Here is a 17,562-nt window from a genome sequence, read left to right as displayed (position 1 = left end):
CTGAAAACACAAGTCAAGAATCTAATTGAAATTTAAGAATTGTACAATTTCGTGTGCGTCCAAATTATGGTAAAAAATGCTATCCGTATTTTTATTTTTTTTTTATGATAGAGAAATATTTGTGTTTTTGTTGTACTGAAAGATATCCAGAGGAAGACCAAAAAAAATCATGGATGCTGCAAAGAGAAAACATGATTCGAAGACATGGCCTAGTGACATTGTCCATGGAAGGACCTACAGCCTGAGGACGAGGAGAGCTGACCCCAGCAGTCTACAAAGACGATAAATTGGGATGTAGCTAAAAAGAAGAGAATAATTATTTGTGTTATTATTTACAAAAATTCAATTTCATACTATTTCTGTGAGCCTAAGCGGCTCATTATTAGAAATAGGTATCAAATTTAGGTAGAATGGGTCCGAACCGAGAAACTCTGACTTAAGAGTCCGCGACTCTAACCACGGGACCACAACCCGACACAATAAAGATATGATATTAAAGAAATCAAGAAATGTTTTCTCCGCCTTCATAGTTTAGCACATTTGGGTACCGTACTGAAGGTTCCAGGTTCGATTTTCGTGGACGTCAACATAAATATGTGTTTTTTCAATCGAATATTTATTTGATGTTACCCTGGACTGGTGTCATTTTTATTTTTTTAATTGAATATTTATTCCATATCATAATAACACCATATGTGGAGGTCCTCGCCAAAAAGTGACATTTCCAATATTGCTCAAAAAGTCCTTTTAAATGCAAATCTGTTCAGTTTAATGTTTTCTATCGAAATCTTAATAAAAGTTGCGACAAAACGTGACCAATCCTGTGTTTATTCAATATGAAATCATTAAATCGCACCAAAACGCAACACTTTTAAAAGCAAGAATTCCTGATTACTGAAAATCATTTATAATGGAAATGTAACGTTTGGTGAGGATTCCACAATTTTGCTAAGGGTACTGACAGTACTGAGAACAGTATAATGTCGAGTGCGTTCAAATTTTGGTCAGAAATACTGTCCATTTTAAGAAATGTTTTGTCCGCCTTCATAGTTTACCACATTCAGGTACCGTGCTGGAGGTTCCAGGTTCGATTCTCACTAAAGTCAAAATGAATAAAATGTATATTTGAAGCACTAACTTTGTGCTTTTCCATTTTATAATAAAAATGTAACTTTATTTTGAAATCACTAAAGTAGTGATTTTATAACAAAGTTATATTTTTATTATATTGTGTCATATTAACATTTTGTGAATATTACTCTGGACTGGTATAATTTTTTTTTGCGAGCTTAAGGGATCTTGCATCCCTTATGTCACTGCGACCATAAAAGGTCTATTGTGACTTCCCTCTGTATTCCAGCTCACTCCCAAGACCTACGTGTGTCATGTAACTCATTTAACTCACGACCTGTCTTGGTGGTAGAAGCTTCACCTTATCGCAGTCCAGTAGTGGTCCTCCAAGGATGTGACTTCGTTTGCGAGCGAGTGCGTCACAATTATAGAGAATGTGGATTGGCGTTTCGTTATCCTACATACAAAATCTGTATATATATATATATATATATATATATATATATATATATATATATATATATATATATATATATATATATATATATATATATATATATATGTGTATATATACATATATATATATATATATACATATATATATATATATATATATATATATATATATATATATATATATATATATATATATATATATATATAATATATAAACAAATAAACACATTTATAATGGAAATGTTACGTTTTGGTGAGGACCTCAAAATTTAGGGTTTGGATTTTTGTTATTGTTGCAATTCATCGAGGGGTGACCATGATTTTTACGAGCGCCTACATCGTAGAAACTCAGTCGATTTTCACGGGGCTCTCGGTGGGAGCGTGTAATACGGCGTGGACCATCCGTCCGGGGATGCTGCGCGCGGGGCGCATGCGCGGTCCTCGGGCTGCGGCCCACGGCGCAGCCGTGCCCCGCGCCCCCCTTCGTGAATGGGACGCTCCGGCCAGTGAATGGACGTCCCTGCCGCGAACAGCAGCGATCAATCGCCGCGAGCGAACTAAAAAAAAGGCGTTCCTTCATCTATGGACGCGACGTTCCGTTTTCAAAAAAAGCCGCGCGTTCCGAAATACACGCCCTTTTTAATTATTTTTTAATTTAAACAAAGTACCTATCCGGGTTCGTTTTATTTTTGATTTAAAAATCGCGCGCGTTCGGCAAGCAGGTAGGTATGCATAGTACTCACTTACGCGATCGGGACGATCTCTCGTTCGCGCAGTAATTTTAACAGTTTAAATTATTTAAATTTTTATCATCCGCGGCTAGAGACAGTTGACATTGCGTCGTGCGTTTTGATGGATGTTAATTGTTTTTCTTTTTTTAAAGATATGTGATTTATTTAGCGGCGTAATGTCTCGTGCGGTGTAGGTACGATGTGTACAAGAAACTGCGAGTGTATGGAAGATGTTTTAGTATTGAACTTGAGGATTACATCAAAGTCAAAGAGAAATAGTGATTTTCCGCCTCTCTACAATTTATCATGCGAGAAGGAACTTCTAATTTTTGCAGCAATAAATCAATGGTGAGTTTGGTTAATTTTTTGTAAAAAATTTAGATATTTTAGATTAAACGTGACAATGTTTCAAGATAAAAAATTTACAACTCCGTATTTAAAAAGAAAGAAGAAAACAATATTTAAAAAATATAAAGGTAAAAGGCTTATTGATATTGAATTTATAAGACGAATATGGTATTAGAAGCAGACGAAGAGAAAAACTTGGCACGATCAAGTATTTCAAATGCTTAAAAATGGTCAAGTCAGACGTCAGAATCGCCGGGTATGTACGAGGAGATGCACGAATGCTGAATGAGGCGATGGTTGTTTGAAATGACAGAGTGGTGTGGCGTTCTAATCTCTCTGCATACCCCTTAGGAAAAGCGGCGTGATGGTTAGTTAATTAAGTTGGAGTTTAATTTTATATTTATATATATATATATATATATATATATATATATATATATATATATATATATATATATATATATATATATATATATATATATATATACAAACCCTTTATTTTTATTAATATGCTGACTTATGTTGTTGAAGAAATTCATATATATCATAGAAATATAAAAAAAAGAAATGAAAGTATTAAATAATAAACTAAATGCAAAATTTAAGAGAAAAATATTCAGTGCAAGTCCCTCTGCATGCACAAGAGCTAAGTCTCTTTTTTGGAGAGGCATAGCGAACTAGAATAAAACATATATTATTAGATTAAAACCAATATTTTTAGCTTTTCCACTTTTTTTATTTGACCAGCGACCGGGTTTCGTCGTTACCGACATCATCAGACTGGTGATGTATGTACCAGTCTGATGATGTCGGCAACGACGAAACCCGGTCGCTGGTCAAATAAAAAAAGTGGAAAAGCTAAAAATATTGGTTTTAATCTAATAATATATTAAAAATGCAATTCCATCACGAAGTGTCAGTGGATAATAGAATAAAACATTTTACTGGTTGAAATGTGTAGCTAATGAAATAAATCGTAACATTATTTGTAACTGTACTAAAAAATAAACAAATTCAAGGTCTATTTAATATATATGGTTAATTAGTTTGGCGTGTCGGTTAGTAAATTGTTACCAACTATTGTCGTATCATAATTGTTGAGGATCATAAGTAATCCCGCTATTATATAACTGCAAAGTCATTTCAATTTGATATCTCTTACCCTTACATACACGCGTACAATAATCTTACATATACTTGTACGTGAATAATATGAATAACCTTGCATATATAAATTTAAGAGCAATTTTCGATAAAGTGGAAGACTCCTTCTTTACGATGCAGTGCCCTGTGCACGATTGTGTGCGGATAAGTGTAAAAAGGAGAAGAATAAATATGAATATCAATAAAACATGTATTTCAATATTTTAAGTGCTCACAAATTCTTGGTTTGTATTAATTATGCATATACGAGTATAAATGTCAAATAATTGGTTAAAATAAAAGTTTAACCAATTATTTGAAAATAAATTAAATTGAAAATTATGTTTTCAAGCGTCTCCTAGTATGTAAAATAATTCGGAAAGAAACGTACATTTCATAAAGGGCTCTGGTTATTAAAAAAGTTGATAAATTCAACCAAATATGATGCTGATAAGTAATATGTGAAAGAAGGTGTCAATTGAAGCATATAACAGGTCGTAAGCCATGTAAATATTCCACATATATATATATATATATATATATATATATATATATATATATATATATATATATATATATGTAATAAAATAACTAGGTACCTACCTATACATTTTATTAAGTACTTACAAAAAGTACCTACATAAAACAGTTCTACCACCAGATGCCGCATGCGTCGCTCAGAATAAAACAAAAGACTTCCGATAATATTATTAACTGTCAGAATCAGATAGATAGATAGATAGATAGATATAAAAATTATTATAAAGATAAATTAAGAATAAACTTTAATTACAAAGCAACACATTGTTTATTTTATTATTATACACCCACTTTACATATTATTTACACTTAATTTTCAAAAGGAAAATATTACCACGTTATAAAACGACAATTTTGTTAATTGGAAATGGATTATGAAACATTAGATGTATTAAAACAATTACTACAATATGTTCGGAGTGAGAGAGAAAAATTAGAAGATGATCAAAGAAAACGATTAGAAGATAATCAAAGAAGACGTGGAAATTTAAGAACTAGTGATAAAATTAAAAATAAAAATCATGTGAAAAAAATTTCTACAAAATATAAAATAAAATATACACCAGAAAAGAAGAATTTCGAAGCAGATTGTGTGAGCAGGAATCCAGTATTAGAATCGAAGGAAAATGCAAATGAACAATTAAAAGTTGTAAATTTGGTTAAATTAGAAGATATTTTAAAAGATCAGAATAAAAATGAAGACATACAAATAACACAGAAACAGTGCTTGAAAAATGAAAATAAAAATAAAGTAGAAAAAACTTCTACGAAAGATAAAATAAAATATACTCCAGGAAAGAAGAATTTAGAAGTAGATTGTCTAAGCAGGAATCCAGTATTAAAATCGAATGAAAATGCAGATGAACAATTAAAAGTTGTTAATTTGGTTAAATTAGAAGATATTTTAAAAGATCAGAATAAAAATGAAGACATACAAATAACACAGAAACAGTGCTTGAAGAATGAAAATAAAAATAAAGTAGAAAAAAATACTACAAAATATAAAACAAAATATACTCCAGGAAAGAAGAATTTAGAAGTAGATTGTCTAAGCAGGAATCCAGTTTTAGAATCGAATGAAAATGCAGATGAACAATTAAAAGTTGTACATTTGGTTATATTAGAAGATACTTTAAGAGATCTGAATAAAAATGAAGGAATTCAAAAGAAAAAAACAAATGGATTGAAAAAAACTGTGTCTACTTTAAAAGGGTCAAGAAAAAAAAATACAAAAAAAAGAAAGAAAGAAAAAAAAACGAAAAAAAAAAGAAAGAAAAAAAAAACAAGAAAGAAAAAAAAAAAGAAAAAAAAGAAGGAAAAAAAAGAAAGAAAGAAAAAAAAAAAAAATTTATCATATCACTAAACTTATACCAGTCCCTTCACTACAAGAAGATGATCCGGAGGACGAGTGAAAATTTTACTATGAATTTTCATCCCCAAGGGGGGAGATGTAATAAAATAACTAGGTACCTACCTATACATTTTATTAAGTACTTACAAAAAGTACCTACATAAAACAGTTCTACCACCAGATGCCGCATGCGTCGCTCAGAATAAAACAAAAGACTTCCGATAATATTATTAACTGTCAGAATCAGATAGATAGATAGATAGATAGATATAAAAATTATTATAAAGATAAATTAAGAATAAACTTTAATTACAAAGCAACACATTGTTTATTTTATTATTATACACCCACTTTACATATTATTTACACTTAATTTTCAAAAGGAAAATATTACCACGTTATATATATATATATATACATACATATAATAATAATAAAACCCTTATCCGCACCCCAATGGTGCATGGGGCACTGCGTCATATAAACGCAGTGTTATCTTGATCGTTTACACATGAAGGAAAGGTGATCAGCCCTCCGCTTCAGGTACCAGTCCAGGGTAATATTGAATAAATATGACAGTGAAAAAATCACTTATATTTATTTTACCCCCCTTGGGAATCGAACCCAGGGCCTCCAGAACGGTAGCCGAGCGTGCTGACCATTACACTACGGAGGCGGACGAATGTATGTATATATATATATATATATATATATATATATATATATATATATATATATATATATATATATATATATATATATATATATATATATATATATATATATATATATATATATATATATATATATATATATATATATATATATATATATACATATCGTAGTCGTACAAGAGAAAGTGACCAACTACCAAAACGTAAAATGTTCAGGAGGGCCATTTAAGTCACTATTGCTTGGCAAGAAAATTAACACCAATGCAGTTAGTCATTTTTAACTGGTCAATATATTATACTTCCAAGTTTAAAATCCTTTGGGATTTTTTCAGGGCAATATTAAGCTAGTAAGATATCAAATAGTCAATGATAACGTTTTTGTAAAACAATGCACTTGGTCACTTTCCCCATATGACTACGATATATTCTTCTCCATCTTTGTCGAGATATCAAAATTATTTGTCGAACAAAAAATTTTAAAACATCCATTCTTTCATATTCAAATTTTAAAATAAACACAAATACAAACCCCTGATTATGGGATGGTTTGTATTTTAAAATGATGTTACTTTCTCATTGAGATTCCGGCCCTAGGCCGGTCGATCTGAGAGGAAGATGGAGGAAATTAAGTTAGAATGATACCGAACGGATAAGAAGAGATGGAGCCGCAGAGGATAACGAAGTTAAATCAAAGAGAGATCGTTCCCGACAAATGTTTTACATCTCCGTCAACGTGAAAATTCCGTCGTTCAATAAGAAAATTCTATTTGGTTATTTAACTAACTAACTGACTAAACGCTACGTCGCTTTTCCAAAGAGGTAGATAGAGAGAATAGAACACCTACCATCTGTCGGTGTATTTCAAATCTACCCCCTACCACTACCCATTTTTTAATAGCTCTTTAAGTGATCATTTAAACTACCCAATGACAGTTTGTAAGCCCTGTAACTGCTCAGATTTGTTTTCTCCTCGTAATATACATAAACTCTTTTAATTTTTAATTAGATTTAAGCGTTGTATTGATATTTCTTGGTGGAATTGCTTTTTAAACACAATAATAAAATTACAACTATGAACCTTATTTTTTCCATATATTATATATTTTATGTGACCAGTGACCGAATATCGTTGTTACCGACATCATCAGACCAGTTTGATGATGTCTATATCAGGTTATAAGCTCCGATAATACCCAGACCTCTTCTTCATCTATGTTTAGTTATCAACGATAAATTATTCATCTCAAGTTGGCACACCATTAATACTGGTTAACCCTTTGGTGGGCAAATTTTATGCCTCATAATTACCAATTAATTAAGCCATTTCATAATAAAAATAAAAATAAAATATTTAAAAAAATACTCGTGGTTAAAAGATAATCGTGGTGGGAAGCATATATCCTACGGAAATATCATCATATTTTTAAAATATTAATTATGCTTAAAAAATATAGAAAATACACAATTATAGTAGGTAAACATTAAATAAACAAAAAGGACAGAATAATTAAATATTTTTCAATGGAAATTTTTGAAACATGGGTCCACGCAAAATGGCACCTCGTACCCGCTGCAAATATACGAGTATTTGGTACGTTTTTCGATTGCTTTGGTACTGCAGCCCTGCACCGTCTATAAGTGCCACAATTTTTCACTCCATTTTTAGCCATCTAAATATAATAATGAAATTTAACAGTACAAAAAAACATAATTAAAAAAAATATACACTTATAATTTTGGTCACATTTAGTTCCATGGGATATAAATTTCCCACCAATTTGACACTTGATTATAAATGAACGACGTGCGTGTTTTCAGATATTTATTAATCAATGGAAACATGAATACATACCGTGATCGACATATAATAGTTTATAGCTTAGAAAGCACTTAACGCTGAATAAAACGATATTTTGGGAATAAACTTTTCGTCAATCTGACACAAAAAATCTCGACTTTGTCCACTCCGAACGATGTACTGTCGAAAACTGACCGTTAGTTGTAAAATATTTGATTGGAAAAGATTCCAGAACATGTCAACAGTTGAATTAGTATAATTCAAGTGAAAACACCGCTTCCTAATGACTTTTTTGTGCCATTTCCTTAGGTGGGAATACATCTTCCCACCGCCCACGAAAGGGTTAAAAGTGTGTTTTATTTTGGTTTTAAGTTTACGAGGATTGCTCTCTCGGTGGTATTGTTAATTTGATTTAAAGTTATCACTAAAACCAGCCTATAACAAGCTGTAAACCCTGAAAATATCTGGAATTTCAAATTCTACATCATCTTTGTTGAGATGTCAAAACTCGTGTTTTTAAATTTTAAAATAAAAATAAAAATGACCGTTTTAATTTTCACACACATTCTTCTGGCACAATTGCGAGCGTAAGTCAGTTAAAGTCGTATACTGTTTTGCCAATCGGTCGGTCCATTTTATTTGATGATAAATATTGTCGAATTTCGCTATAGGGGGTGGGAAGCTCCAACCCTCCGCGGCTGTGCGACACACCAATTTATAGCCGTGAGTGTGTCGTGTGATCGGAAAGGGTGAAAATTCGACACCCGGGCACAAAATGGTTTACCATAGTGTTCCTTTTACCAAGGGAGGTTTTACAATAATGATTTTAGATTTTAACACACATTCTCTACGTTTAAAGAGATACTTGTTTTTATGGGAGGTTTTTCAATAATGATTTAAGTTTTAACACATTTACTCTATGTTTAAAGAAATACATACATGTTTTAAATGAGTATTGCTTTTTATATTACTTTAATCAATGGTTTATTGTAGTGTTCAATTTACCAAGGGAGGTTTTTTTAATAATGATTTCGGTTTTAACACACCTTCTCTACGTTTAAAGAGATACATGTTTTTATAGGAGGTTTTTCAATAATGATTTCGGTTTGAACACACTTACTCTACGTTTGAAGACATACAAGTTTTTTGGGAGGTTTTTTGATCGTGATTTCGGTTTTAGCACATTTACTCTACTTTTCTTGAATGTTTTTCGCAGATACTTTGTGACACATTTTGTAAACTTTAAAAATAATAAAACAACTTTTTTTAATAATAATAAAATAAACCCCCTATCCGCACCCCAATAATGCATAGGGCACTGTGTCGTATAAACGCAGTGTTATCTTGATCGTTAACACATGAAGGAAAGGTGATCAGCCGTCCGCTTCAGGTACCAGTCCAGGGTAATATTGAATAAATATTACAGTGAAAAAATCACTTATATTTATTTGACCCCCCTGGGAATTGAACCCAGGACCTCCAGAACGGTAGCGGAGCGTGCTGACCATTACACTACGGAGGTGGACTTTTTTTAAACCACTTTTTATTGGTAAACTAACTATAATTATAGGGTTATCAACTATAACCTAACTATGATTATTTCAATGTTTTAGAATTATTACATAAACCCTGATGATGACAAGGTTCTTGTCGAAACCGGTTGGAAAAAGTGTACCAATAAAAAGTGATTTAAAACAAAGTTGTTTTATTTTATAACATTTACTCTACGTTTAAAGAAATATATACGTATTTTAAATGAGCCTCGCTTTTTATATTACTTTAATCAATGGTTTACTATAGTGTTTCATTTACCAAGGGAGGTTTTTCAATAATGATTTCGGCTCTAACACACCTTCTCTACGTTTAAAGAGATAATTGTTTAAAATGAACCTCGCTTTTCATATAACTTAAAAGCTTACTATTAACTTACTAAATAATTAACCATCACGTCGCTTCCCTGAGTGTTCTATGGCTCATTTTATTAAAGCTTATGACTTGAATTTTGTCACGAATTTATAGGGCTTATAGCCTGTCGTAGGTTGGTGCAAGTGATCATTTTAAACACGTATATAACCAACGTTTTGAGTGTGAACAAGTATTTGGACACACTCAAAATGTTGTAAATAAATTATCTGGTAAAATTATAAGCTGAATAATAAAAATGAAAATGGTATTTTCTGGCGTTTATCACGTGTGTGATTATAATCCAGGATTCGGACCTCACATACTAATATAAGAGTTTCTGCTTAATAAAAAGCTTCTTTACATCTCACCAATAGATGTCTAGTGAAGTTCTAGTGATTCAAGAACAAGGTTTCTAAATTGTTTAATATATATAGAACTTCCAAGAATTTGAGTAGTGTGGTTGTCAATAATGGGTAGAATTGGTGAATGTTACATGTGTGTAAAGTGATCACTTAAACCAGCCTATGACGGTCGTCAGCCCCGTAAATGCCCAGACTTCCATATTCTTCTTCATCTTTGATGAGATGTTAAAAAATAATACGTATATAACCCATGATTGACAACCGAATTTATATTTATTTTTTAATTGACACCATCTATGGTTGAGTTCAGAAAGTTTTTTTTTTATTTAGCACACACCTTCATGAAATGTATATAAGATTCTAACTGAATACTTTTATATACTAGAAGACAACTTAATACACGATTATAATTTTTTTCTTACAAAAATAGTATAAAATTTAAATATGTGTGTTAAAACTAATAATGAACACATCACTATTTACGTAAAAAAAAAACAAAAAGTACTTTTTAAAAATAAGGTAGATGAGGCATTTATAATTGAACAAATATGAAATATTCCACAAAATCTAAATATTATTTAACCATTCGTTCATTTTATTGAAATATTATCTACATGCATGGTTGTTTTCATTGATATTTCTAGCGAAATTGGTTTTTGTTATAAGAACATATCGCTCACTCGTTTCGACAACGTCATATATAAAAAAAACTTGATTTTTCAGGAGATCGTTTTTAAAGTTTAAAAATATAATGAAATGAAAAATAAATATCAAGCCACTAATTGAACTTTTTGCCGTGCAACACATCTTTTTAGGTAAAGCCTGAATGTTTTTTCTACATTTGAAAAATATTTAGTAAATTAAAATTTTTTTTTTAACAATACCTTTTCTTAAAAATGCAAAAACATCACTTTCTGCCCTGTAGCGGGTAAATATTACGTTGAAAATATGCTGCTTTTGCTGGGATATAGTACATTTTCTGGGCATTCCAAAAACACGCATAACTGAATATTGACGATATTTGATATTTGTATGACGTTGTTGAAAGGAGTGAGCGATATGTATGTTGTGTAGCGAAATTGTTCACGTATATAACCTTATTTTAGAACAACATTGAGCGGAAAGGATGGAGACAAAATGATTGAATTTTCGCGGAAGGGGAGAATGCTATTATCAGAAGTTTTAAAGTCAATATCGCTTTATTAAAACCGTTAGCGTACAATATTTCAGGATATACTGAAAGTATGAAAGCAGAGTGAACGCAGTTGAAATGCACTCCCTCAGACGAATGTGTGGAAAATCATTGTATGACAGAATCAAAAACGAAGATAAAAGAAAGGAATGCAAGGCTGAACGAGGAATAATTGAAAAGATTAGGAAGAGTTCTTTGCGGTGGTATGGACATATGGAGCGAATGGATAGCGAGAGAATGACTAAGAAAATATATGTGGTGAATGTGAGAGGGAAAACAGAACGTGGACGACCGAAAAAGACTTAGCACGATCAGATCAATCAGAACCTAAAATCTGGCGGTGTCAAAAGTCTGCGTAATCGGAGGGCATGTATGACTAGATGTATGGATGTGAAGGAGGCGAGGAGTGTATGTCAGGAAAGAAGAGTGTGGCATTCCATCCTCTCTGCCTACCCCTGCGGGGAAACGGCGTGATGGTAGTAGTAGTAGTAGTAGATGAAAGCTGAAAATATGCATGCAAAATTTCATAATTCTTCAGGGCACAAACAAGTCACATACGACCTATATTACTATAAGTAGATACTGCTGTAAGATTTACGAAAACTAACTTTCCACCACGTAGCTTCCCTGCTGGGGTGGGCAGAGAGAATAGAACGCCAAACCAATCTACCTTTGAAAACAATCTTTGCATCTTCCACATTACTACATCTTCTCATACATACACGCCGATTATTCCGACTCCTTACCTGACATCTTTTAAGTATTGGAAATATGCCAAGCTTGTTTTCGATCTCCTCTGGTCCTTTCTTCAAATACTTTCACTTCATAAATTTGTTTTACAAATATTTAATATGTATATCTTTTTGTAAGATTTACTGCCAGCTCCTATTATTTTATTCGTCAACTAATGGTGCATATGGCACTGCGTAAAATTGATCGCTAATCGCATGAAGGTAAAGTTAATAGTCCTACGCTTCAGGTATCAGTCCAGGGTAATATTAAATAAATATATCCGTGAAAAAACACGAAATAAATAAGTAACTATACGTGTTTTAAATATTATTTTTGACATTTCATCAAAGATGAAGATAAATATGGAAGTCTGGGCATTGATGGGGCTGACGACCGTCATAGATTGGTTTAAGTGATCACTTTACACAGTGTAACATTCATCATTTTTACCCATTATAGACTACCACACCACTTAAATTCTTGGAAGTTCTATATATATGAACCAGTTTCGAAACATTATTTTTGAATCACTAGAACTTCACTAGAGACATCTACTGGTGAGATGAAAAGAAGCTTTTTTTATTGAGCGGGAACTCTTATATTAGTATGTGAGGTCCGAATCCTGGATTATAATCATATACATGAGAATTCATTTTTATTATTTTCACTGTGATATTTATAATATTTAACAATAATCTAGACTGGTAATTGAAAAGACTGATCTCCTTGCTTTCATAAAATTAATATATATATATATATATGTATATATATATATATATATATATATATATATATATATATATATATATATATATATATATATATATATATATATATATATATATATATATATATATGTATATGATTTTATTTAAGAATTTAAATCAGAAAAAATCCCCGTTCCCGCGTAATTTAAGTTTGGCCAACTGGGCTACAATTCCAGTGAATAGGTAAGTCTTGAACCACATAGTTTAAATAACTTAATCTTCACTCCAAGACTACCATACCTTGTATAGTATTGTACTACATATCTACCGGATTATGCGCTGCGAATTTGTCAAGTGCTTATTTTAGGCGTGCATCGTTCGTTTTGATAGTGCTGAAATAAAGGACAATAAATAATAGAGGAGCGGGCGAAATGGGGAAATTTTCTGCTCGCGAAAAACACGTGTTTGTAACTGGAAATTCTAACAAGTATTTAGTCCGCCGAGGCGTCCTGGAAAATCGGCAAGGGTGGAGAAGTAGGTCGGGGGTGACGCGGCGGGGAGGAGGAATGACTGGGGTGTAGCGGCGGCGCGAGGGTAGCTACCCGCACTCTCTCAGAACCAAATCTCTCGATAAGGTTGCCCGGTTTTAATGGCATGTGTTTTCCCGCCATGGAAATTATTCGGAAGCTTTTATTTCCATGGAGTGTTATGATGATGTTGTTTTCGTATTTTACAAGTTACATTAGATGTTACTGTATTAGGTTTTATTACCAGTGACTGAAATTTTCGGCTGTGCATTTTGCTTCAAAAAGTGCTTATTTAGTATTGTTACATTTTTATAATACAATTTCTATACATCTCTACTTAATACAATCTCATTATTTTAATCACGTTGAGCGTCTTCAAAAAAGAGACTGAACTCTTGTGCTTGGAGAGTGTATTTTTTCTTCTTTTTGTTCTTTTTTTGTTTTTTTTTTTATTGTTTATAGTTTGTTATACATTTTTAAAAAATATTACAGGTGAACAAACTTATATGTTTATGCGTTACGAGGGACTTATCTTGTAAAGTGTTATATTGTATATGCTTGTATGGTTCGTAAAGTTTCTTTTTTAGAGTGTTTGTGTCTTTTATATTTTTAATTTCTAAAAAGAGGCTGTTGATATTTTTATTCTCTTCTTATTCTACCCTTTATCCGCACCCAATGGTGCACAGGGCACTGCATCGTATTGACGCAGTGTTATCTTGATCATTACTTACATAATGTCGAGGTGATCACTCTGGAGCTTCAGGGGCCAGTCTAGGGTAATATTAAATAAATATATTAGAGTGTAAATTTACTAATATTTATTAACACCCCCCCTTGGTAATCGAACCCGGGACATCCAGCAAGATAGTTAAACACGCTAATCATTACACACGGAGGCGAACTCACATACGGTGTTTGAAAATGGTACGAAATGCAACAAAACACGTGTCAAAATAGATTTTCATAAAAAGTGGCATTTTTTATGTGAAATTTAATAAAAAATGAATACATATTACCACAATCTTCTTCTTCTTGTTCATGAACCCTCTGTCCTCCACTGCTGGTTATAGGCCCCTTCCGTATCCTTCCATTTCCCGCGGTCGGTTGCTGTTTGCAGCCAGCTTCTACGCCCCACAGCGACTATGCCGTCAGACCATCTCTTTTGGGATCTTCAGATGCCTTTTTTGTTCTCCTAAGGTCTCCATCTTAAAACTTTTGGAGTCCATCTTGTGGGGTCCTGTAATGCAATATGTTACCAATATGTGACTGCCGAATCAATTAATAAAACACTCCCCTTATCAGCCATCGTCCACTTTGTGTAATACCAATTTTATGGAGAGTGTTTTATTACCATACCACAAAGTTATCAATGGTTTTAATATACAAAACAGTTAATAAATCTTGAAAAAATATACAAAAAAGACTATTATATCTTTTATTATACGTAAGTCCCTCTCCAAGCACAAGAGCACAGTCTCTTTTATGGAGAGACACAGCAAATCAAAATATAAAAGTTTTCCATATGTATAAATGATTCAAATGTTTTATGTTATAAATAAAAATGTAAATATATTAAATAAATAAAAATTAAAAAATTAAATATTACAATTTAAGAACGCGATCCCCGATTTTGATTTTAATAAGACCCTGTTAGAGTTTTATGGGCGTCGTTCTTAACCCTTTCGCTACGATTTTTTAAATTTTATAATTCATGTAATATTTATAGCACAAAATATTTATTGTTAATTTAGTTTTAAAAAATAAATATTTAAATAAATGATCAAATTATTTATTGATTATTGCAAAATAATAATTGGGACATATTGTCCCAATAGTATTGGTGAGTGGGTCGTTTGTGACCCAACAGTATTTTATGCTAGTAAAATAGGCATAAAAGTCTCATTTTTATTTTTCGAAATAAAAAAAAAACTCATTTAAACTATTCGGCTGTCCAAACTAAGAACATAGTAAGGATTATTTTTGATGTAGTACGTTTTTTTGCATTTTTGGATTAAGTAGAACCTACTTAGTCCAAAAATGCAAAAAAAAACGTACTACGAAAAATGTCCCTTACTGTGTTTTGAGTTGGACAGCCGTATTACTGCATACTAAATCAGTAAAATAAAATAAAATAATAAATAGCTTCTTGGCAATTCCGAACACAGTATATATGGTAAAATAAACACAGTTAGTAAACGCGTGAAACGTGTCTACTGTTTGCTAGCAACATCTAGACTGACAAAATTTTATAGAAAATAAAAAAAGCAGACAGCAAACAGCAACAAAGCAGACAGGTTTGGACTTGTTTACGAACCCATGACCGTACAGTACTAAAATCCCAGATCCCAATGTATTTGTAAGCATTTAAATTATTTTAGAAATTACTATAAATTCTCTGGGACAATATCTGTTGAAAGGGTTAAAGTAAATTGATACATGTTATCCGAACTCTCCCCGAGTAATAAGGACAGACATTCGTGTAATTTCATCTGCCTACCCCCTCGTGTAATCCGATATCCTATCAAATCATGATGTTATTTGAATTTACGATCGGGGCTGAGGCGCCATCTTGAGGAAGCGCCAAAGTCAACAAAATTGTATAGAAAAATTTACATTTTGAGTGTGTCCAAATACTTCTTCACAAATCTGGATTATCTCCAATAATAGGAGTTATTTTTCATATTATTTTGTGACATTATTTATATTATTTTTCATATTATTTATATCTCAACAAAGATGAAGAATATGGAAGTCTGCGAATTTACGGGGCTTATGACCGTCTTTTAAGGCTGGTTTAAGTGATCACTTTACACACGTGTAACATTCACCGATTCAACCCATGATTGACAGCCACACTACTTAAATTTTTGGAAGTTCTATATATATGATCTAATTTCGAAACTTTGAATTGAATCACTAGAATTTTCACTAGAGACAGATGTCTCTAGTGAAAATCACCATAGATGTTACCATAGATATGGTGACATAAAGAAGCTTTTTCATTGAGCAGAAACTCTTTTACTACAATATTCTTCTTCATCTATGTTGAGAAAATGAATTAATCATGAAGATGCTTCTTGGGAAGTTTTGTTAGGATTGTTAGCACGTGTTTCGAGATATAAGGGGCGGGAGGGAATGATTATTCGAATAAGAAAACTCGTAATTACGAAAATAGCATCTATTTAGGTCAGTGGTTTCCAAAGTGGTGCCTAAAAGGACCCCCAAGCGTCCCCGGAATAGTTCAGGGGGTCCGTAGAAAATAAAAATTGATTTGGGGGTCCCTGAATAACGTCAAGGGGTCTGTGTAAGGTTTAATATCTATATCAAACCCTTATCCGCACCTTAATGGTGCATAAGGCACTGCATCATATAAGCGCAGTGTTATTTTAATCGTTAATATATGAAGGAAAGGTGGTCAGCCTTCCGCTTCAGGTACCAGTTCAGGGTAATATTGAATAAATATTAGAGTGAAAAAAAATCACTTGTATTTAAACGTTTTTTTTTTTTTAATCGTGACACATTTATTGAATTGTAAGTTACAATAAATAAAATTTAGTAAATTATTAACTTATTAACTTATTTTAAAATGAATTTCGTCAACGGTAATAATGTCATCTTCCTTACTCTTCATATTATTTTTAATCCGATAATTTAAGACACCGAACGGGTAGAAAATACTTATTCATCAAAATGTTTAACAACATTTTGAGTGTGTCCGAATACTTGTTCACAAATCTGAATTATCTCCAATTATAGGAGATAATTTAGTTATTTTTCATATTATTTTTAGACATCTCAAAAAATATGAAGAAGAATATGGAAGTCCGGGCATTTACGGGGCTTACGACAGTCGTAGGCGGGTGGAATTGGTGAATGTTACAGTATGTAAAGTGATCACTTAAAAACCAGTCTATGACAGTCGTAAGCCCCGTAAAAAGCCCTTATCCATCTATGTTGCTATGTCAAAAAAAATTGCGATTACTATCGCTTGATAGTTAGGTTTTGTCCGCCTCCGTAGTGTAATG

General features: G+C 32.1%; 1 protein-coding gene across 1 annotated transcript in view; it reads left to right on the top strand.

Moving 5' to 3' along the window:
* Window positions 1-2,032: 2,032 nt before the first annotated feature.
* The window catches only part of mAChR-A (muscarinic Acetylcholine Receptor, A-type), a 102,365-nt gene continuing 86,835 nt past the window's right edge, over window positions 2,033-17,562 (top strand). The window contains exon 1 of the mRNA XM_088274718.1: window positions 2,033-2,606. The gene's annotated coding sequence lies outside the window, so the exon portion shown is untranslated. The remainder of the gene's footprint in view (window positions 2,607-17,562) is intronic.

Source organism: Brachycentrus maculatus, unplaced genomic scaffold (genome assembly GCF_059751285.1).
Source record: "Brachycentrus maculatus isolate JH-2025_06_01 unplaced genomic scaffold, ASM5975128v1 h1tg000711l, whole genome shotgun sequence".
Lineage (NCBI taxonomy): Eukaryota > Metazoa > Arthropoda > Insecta > Trichoptera > Brachycentridae > Brachycentrus > Brachycentrus maculatus.
The sequence above is the reverse complement of the archived record's forward strand: the minus strand, read 5'-3'. Positions and strand labels throughout refer to the sequence as shown.